An 8,268-nucleotide genomic window follows, 5' to 3' on the forward strand; every position below is an offset into this window, starting at 1 on the left:
TAATAAAAAAATTATGATGTAGCATATAGTGTAGGTTCATTTTCTAAGCTTTACTTCTACAATGAGCCAGACAACTTCAATATGTACTCTGATTTTCTGATGACATTCGAACGAGTTACCAGACCAAATACCATAACAATAATTTTACTATATTCAATTCCATATCAGGTATACGAACACCATATCTCAAGAAAAAGAAAGGAAACTACTTGATATTTTTCTTACATGGTATTTTTAACGGTATCTATTCCAAGTGATGAAGCAAAACTGCTAAGGATTACTTGGAACAGATTGTTCAAGCTGTCTTGGAATTGGGGCATGCTGAGTCTGAGATTTGTGGCCTTTTCCACCATGGCTTGGCCCCGAATGCAGCATTGCCATCGTTTTGTGGGCGGTGTTATCTAGCTTCCTAACTTCAAGTGGCCGAGCTGTAATGCAGGAAAGCAACTGAAGATGAAGTAATAAAAGTAGGAGAAGAGCAGTAACATAGAAAAGCTTCATTTTCCTATCCATTAAGGAGGACCACTGCATATTGTTTTGGATCATCCAAGGATAGTTTGTGGAGTTTGGAACTATGAGAATCCTTTTTATAGGAGAATCGGAGAAAGGAGAAAAAAAGTGTGCTTCCGTAATTGAACAAGTTGGATGATTTGCCAAAGAATGGCAAGGATTGGGATTGAAAATGACATGTTGGAACTGAAACTGTTATCTTAACACTGAATTTCATGCACGTGAAATTTTCTGATTTCTAGCTTAGTTTGGCCAGTTTAGGTCTCTACAGATGTGAGGGTTTTCGAGCATTTTATATCTAAGCCTTTCAGCATCAGATTGAATGTGGTTGACTTTGACCATTCATAGAGCGTATGAAACTTAACCAGCTAGATAAGAATGTGTGGTTCAACCAGGCTTCAATAGTGCGTCTTGTGCTATAAAATTTTAACTGAAAGATTGCATTTACTTCTTCCTCACGTTACATAAACGACATTCTTGACATATGTTTTTCCTACCTGTCTAATCTATGTATTCAATGGTCAACTCTAACTTTTAAATTTCTTTTCTTCAATTCGTTTCATGGTAAACCCTCAAAGAAATTTCTTTCTTGAAAGATTTTCAGAACATTAATGTTAATCGCATTTAGAGAAAAACGAATTTTGTTGTTGGCCTAAACATATAGTAAATGACACCTTTTTTTATCTAAAACATTTTTTAATAACTTATACAATCATTCATATATAGTTTCTCTTATTACAATTCATTAAAGTAAATAAATAAAATACTCTCGAAACTGAAAGTGACTTTTACCATATCTTAATTATAAAAACTGTAATAAAGGAGTGCATATGTTTTCACTAGTCATTTATATATAACAACTATCCATCTAAATGTAATATATATATATATATATATATATATATATATATATATATATATATATATATATATATATATATATATTTGAGAATTATGTAATAAAAAAATATTTTTTTCACACATTCATAAATAAGTATAAAATCTCGTATAATTTATATTAACAAAAATTAAAATTTTCTAAAAATACACAATATCAAAATGTTTTTATACTCTAAAAAAAACTTATTAAATTGAGTATGAACACTTAAAATCTATTTTTCATTTTAATAATATAGACACATTCTCGATTATAATGTCATTCAATTGACTTAATTATTGTATTGATGTTATCATCTCTTAATCTATGTAACATAAAATGTTCTCCAAAAAGAATAGACTTTCCAGCCTCCCACATCACTATTGTAAAGTTTTTATTCATTTTTTTTTGTATACCAAGATGTTTCCCATGACGTAAATAAATATTCAGTTATGTCAAATATTCAGTTTTGATTTTAGTGTTGAAAGTGAAGGAAGAAGTTTAGTTTAGTCGTGATGGAAGAAACTTGGAAGCAAGAGTAGGAGAGTGACTTGATGAAGAAAAAATGATGAGAAGGAATGTCCATTTACCTGATTTAGTTATGTACCAGAATTTGTTTGTGTTCGGAAACAAGTTGTAGTGATAAGAGGATGAAATCTGACATCGAACTTGTGTAATGGTGACATTGACTAGCACAGAAGAGATTGAATGTATGGACATATTTTAATAAAAAAAAAGTTGGGCTTGAAATGTTTTATTTGGTGTGGAAACACAAGAAAACTGGTAAATTGCAATTTTTTACATTGAATTAGGCAAGTATGCACTTTGGAGTTGAAAATGGTTGAGATCGAACTCACCGGACAATTCTACCTTATCTATTTTGGTGCCAATCGAATCAATCTTCAAACAGATTATTTCCAAAAAGGTTTAATTGTTTCCTTTGTCCCCAGTTTGGTTGAATTGTGTCAAATTCATCCTCATTTTTAAAAAAGTTTCATTGTCATCCTCACGTGGTGTAAAAGTTTCATTGTCGTCCTCACGTGGTGTAAAAGTGTCAATTGAATCCAAACATAGAAAATTTTTCCTATATATCTGTGTCTTCCTTTCATACAATCAAGTACATATATTCATTTTACCTTATCCAATTTAAGGCTTTTCATAACTCCAGAGAAGTGACATATGAAAGGAAGACACAGAGATATAGGAAAAATGACTACTTTGACACAAATTTTTTCTATGTTTGGATTCAATTGACACTTTTATACCACGTGAGGACGACAATGAAACTTTTTTAAAAATGAGGATGAATTTGACACAATTCAACCAAACTGGGGACAAAGGAAGCAATTAAACCTTCCAAAAATTAATCTTATTTCAAATTAGTTTAAAGAAAAAATATGTTTTCACGCCTAAATATTTTTTTGGGGAAATTCATCATGTTAAATTAAGAAAATTTTGTTACAGACAGTATAATTTTGTTCTTAAAACATTAAGAAAATGATATTTCATTTGGTGAATGTCTTAAATTTCTTACCACAGCCTCTTGGACCATTTTGGAACACTATAAGTTCCTTTTGAGCTGAAAGTTGGCGAAAGAAACGGTTCTACTACCCTGCTCCCCATCGACCCTAACCTATGAAAAATGGTCTTAGGGTATAGAGTTTTAAAAATTTATTTGACGAAATTAATTTTAAATTAGGTTTAATTAGTTATTTAGTTTTTATATTTGTATTTTATTTAATAGAAACTTAACAATAAATAGGGTCTATGTAGTTCTTTCATTTATGTTTTTCTATTTTTTTTATTGAGCTTTTATATTGTTTAAAAAAAATTAGTTTTCTTTCTTGAAATTAATGTTTAAGTTTAAATTCTCTTTTCTCTTTATAAACCATTCTTGAATGATAATCTCACTTTCCTTCAAATTCAAGATTTTCGTTTTAGTTTACTATATTGTTAAAAATGAACATTAACTAAATGTGACTTTTGCTTTCTTTTATAGGATTTATGTAAGATGGCATTAACAAAAAATAAACTATATTATCTCAATATAAATAATATAAATGTTCAATTGAGTAAAGAGATAAATATATGACTAAATTATTAACTAAGCTTTTATTGAACCGACATATAGTCATATTTCAAATTACATTAATGTTAACTTAATCAAAAATATATTAACTCTAATTCAGAAATCCTAGCATTCAATTAAGTCCAAAGCACATATAAAGATAAAATCGAAACAAAAACTTAAATATAAAAATCAGATTACTAATTAAATCTTTAAATTATTAATGCCACTAAAATATAAGTTTTGGACTAAGAAAATAATACTTAAACATTAGTTGAATCTTAAAAAACATGTTAAAACTTGAAAAGCTAATACTTGATAACTCAACTTGTATACTTCAATATTGAAATTTATTACAATTCTTTAGCATATTTGTTTATTTTATCTTTCAATTTTAGTTTAGATTTGTGATTTTTAGAATGTTTTAGGAATTCTAGCATCATTCAGTGTCATCCATTCAAGTCTAGTGCGCTTTTAAACCTTGTTCATGTCTCGGTATCATTCGACACATTTGATTGCCTCGAGTAGGGATGATAAAAAAATCCGCGTCCGCAGATAAAACCTGCGACTGATAGTTAATACCCGCGAATATTTGCTACCCGCGGATTATGAGTAGCGGATATTTTAATACCCGCTTATAAACGGGTCTGGTGCGAGTATTATACTAACCTTACCCGCGAATATATGCTACCCGCAAAAAATAAAAATAAAAATTTAATTTATATTTTATTAAATTAAATTAAATTAAATTAACATTAATTTATATTTTATAAGGTTAAATTTAATTAAAATTAAATTTTAATTTATGTTTAATTTAATTTATATTTAATTTAATTTATATTATATTTTTTATATTTTTTGTAATTTTATTTTAATAATTTATAAAAACATATTTTTTAAATATTTGCAGAGGTATCCACGAGTATCTACGGATTTTAAAATATCTGCAGATATTTTTTAAGCAGGTATCCATACGGATAACGGGTGAATTTTATTTTGTCAGGTTGCGAGTAAATACTATCCGTGCCCAACCGTTGCCATCCCTAACCCCCGAGTCTAACAAAAAGGACTAGCCCATATTACATTAGTGTGTGACACCACTTAACTAGTGTTCTAACACTTTTCTAAAATGCATGATATTCAACATTTTCATTAACTGTTTTGTTCGTAACTTTCTCAGCAGATATTCAATTGAGTTTATTGTTTTTGAGTTAGATTATAGATTCAAAGATTTTTAATTTGAGTGAAAAACAAAATTTTTGGAATCATATTCTACTTGCAGTTTCCATTAGAAGATGAGACAGTTTGTAAAAAGTAAGACTAAGATAACTTAAAGATGTTTACTAACTGTTTGAGTGATAACACTTTCTATATATCAAATTGAACTAATTCTTGTTACGTTGGATTCTAATCTAAAAAATCTTCAATTTAAGTGCTAGAAAATATTTTTTAAAGTCTTGTACGAGATGTAGTTTAATTTGAAAATTTCCAGACGTTAACAAGAATTTGTGGCTAACATACTTTTAGTTTTTCTTATTTGTAGAGGTACTTTTGTAATTTTTTAAGATATTTTTTTCTTTCTGTCATACTTGTATTGTATTGTGGACTGAGGAGTAGAAATTAGGTCAATTTTTTGTGTTTTTGGAACACTAGACTCATCTCTCCTTGTTTCTTCTACATTTTTAGTCTGATTTACAACCATTTCCACTTCACTGTAGTTTATGTATTCCAACACCCTTTTAATCAATTCAATTTTTGTTGTTGCACATTTAGTTGAGTTTTTTACATTGTTTTACTTAATTTAAGTTGTTACTCATTTTGTATGTTTCCTAAGGCAAATAAATCATCGAAGGGACTCGGGTGGCCATGGCCTCCCTAAAATTTGAAGTTTTTTTTTATTGTATGTAGTATATGGAAATTTGATTTTTGGAATTTTTTTTACATTATATGCAGTACATGAAAATTTGATATTTTAATTTTTTTAATTATAAAAGTATATATTAGAAATTGATGAAAATTAAATTATTTATCTTTTTATGTCTTTTATAAAACATGTTAATAAATTATAAAATATAAAATATAAAATATAAAATCAAATATAATAAAAAATAAAAAAAATATTAAGATATTTTTTATTTTCTCTCTTATTATTTTTTGAGTTTCTTACCTCTTGAACTCGTCTCACACTCTTATATATTTTGTTTTCTTTTTTGTTTATGAAGAAAAGAAGAAAGTTAAACATAAGTTTACTTATTTTTTCTCTCATTTCTCACTTAATTTCTTTCATTTTTGAAGAAAAAAAAGGTAATTCTCTCTTGTCTCACTTAATAGTGAAATATTAGTTTAATAGTTAACATTATTTTTTATCTCATGAGTTTTTTGTAAATTCTTTTTTATAAACATAAAAAAAGAGTAATGTATTATTTGTTTTTTCATAATCTATTTTTAGTTCTGACTTGATTATCATAAATTTTTCTTTCAGTGGTTACGTCTCTCAATTTTTAAATAGATTATGATAAATTATCTTTTAGTCTTAATTTTTTTCTTAAACATAAGTATATTGATAAAGATTAAGAATAAATTTTGTCATTTAAAATGATAAAATATAAACTATCCATGAAAACAAAAACAGGACCAATTCAATCTTTAACAAGAACATGAAAGTCAATGACATTTTACTTTATTGATAATTTTTTTTATATTAACTCTTCTTATTTTTACATCTACTATATAAATATTATATTTTGTAACGAAAATCATCAAAACAATATTACGTAATAAAACAAAAGATGGATTTCTTACTCATAATATAATTATTTATACTGAAAAAATAGTTAAAAATTTTAATTCTAATTCGATTATTGATTATTTAATATAAAGGAAGAAGCACAGTCTGTGTGATTTATTTTATAATTATAGATATACTAAATTATGTATTTATTTTTATTGTACTAGTAATTAAATATATAAATTTTAAGTGTATTATTTTTGTTTTCCTAAAAATATTAGTCAGAATTCGTTATTGTATATTTTATTTTATGTTTCCAATATTGTTTTGTTCTTGATTCAATTTGAAATGCATATCTCTTTAATGTTATGTTTTTACGATTTTGTTCTAGTTTCTCCTCTATTTTTTCATAGTTTAATTAAATTTTTATGTGCAATTAAGATTCCTTCTAGTGCATTTTATTTTCAGTCGTTAATTCGAACTTTAATGCTTCCATTTTGTTGTTTTTTTAGTTTTCAAAACTTACACACTGTTCTTTGCATTGACTTCTTAACTTTTGTATTACATAAGTAAAGTAAAGAAAAAGATTATGATAAGTTAATAATTTTTTTTTAATAATTTTATGATAATAGATTATATGTCATTATTTTATATTTTTTTTATTAGAAATATATTTTTATCGTGATAATAATTTTATTTTGGTTTAACTTGTTCATTTCTACATAAATTATTTCAATTATATGTATAATATGCAAAGGATGCATTTTGTCATTAATCTAATCATATTTAATATAAAATCAATTAACCACGTATTTTTGTTAAGTTGGTCAATATAATATTAATATAATATTGACAAAAATATTATATAGAAAAAAGTTAAAATTCTAACTTACATAAAAAGAGACAAGATGAAAAATTAATAAATATTGGTAAGATGAAAATGTAATAAATATTGATTGGATGAAAAAAAATAATATAAACCATGAAAAAACAAAAATTAAAAGTAGAGGTATTAAAAAATATTATTGGACCATGTTTACTAACTGTTATCAATTAATAAATCTGACCAAACTTTTCAGGAAAGAAAATGAAACTGTTTCCACTCTTTGTATGTACAGAAGATTCTATTAACAACACTGTTCACACCTATTTCAACATTCTACAATTCTTTCACCTTTAATCTCTAAATTCTTATTTTGACAGAACTCAATGACTCAAAATATAAATATATTAAATTTGTTAAATTCTGAAAATATGATTTATTTGGCAGAAGAAAAAAATGCACAGGAGTGTTTGGAATTGGAAAAAGCACATTCTTTTATGGCAAAAGATCAATATGGAAATGATTTGACCTATTGCATAGGCTATATCTTGCTGTACTACTTTGTCTATTGGGAGTGCCATATTGCAGGAAAACAAAAACAATACTATTGCTGACAACAAAAAGGAAGATAAACTTGGACTGATTTCCAAATTTGCTTCATAGCAAACAGTGATCTGTCAACTATTACTTGCATACAGAACACCTACACCGATGGCTTATTCTTTTGATTTATAGGTCATTTGGGTTGCTTGCATCAACTAGATGAATATAACCATTTTCTGCTCAAACTTTTCCTTTCGTGTTGACTTTGTGCTTGTCACTCTCTCTCCTTCTAAAAAATGAACACGTACACGTGTTTCAGAGTAAGAAACATACTAGGAAACTATTTCCACTTAGATCATGCTAATGGTTCAAAAGCTAACTGTAAAACTTATCCTATCTCATCCATTGAGCTAACCTTTTCTGAAGTTAGGTTCAGAGCCATCTAATCCCCTTTTCCAAACAGACATTCTATTCTTCCAAGGTCAAATGAAACATAAATTGACTTCTGTTTCTGAAATCTCTGGTAAAAATCTCAATCTCATCTGCAGGCTGCTTGAAGTGTCATTATACAAATTAATTTCACCTCTGATCAAACACATCATTTTCAATTGGCCAAACCTTTTTCTTTTCTATCATTACTTTTAACCATTTCATTTTTGAAATGAACCAACCTCACTATTTCCTATATAACAGACATTCTTCCCCTATAAATAGGATCT

This window comes from Vigna umbellata, chromosome 8 (genome assembly GCF_029865625.1).
Source record: "Vigna umbellata cultivar VRB3 chromosome 8, Vumbellata_1.0, whole genome shotgun sequence".
In the NCBI taxonomy this organism is placed as follows: Eukaryota; Viridiplantae; Streptophyta; class Magnoliopsida; order Fabales; family Fabaceae; genus Vigna; species Vigna umbellata.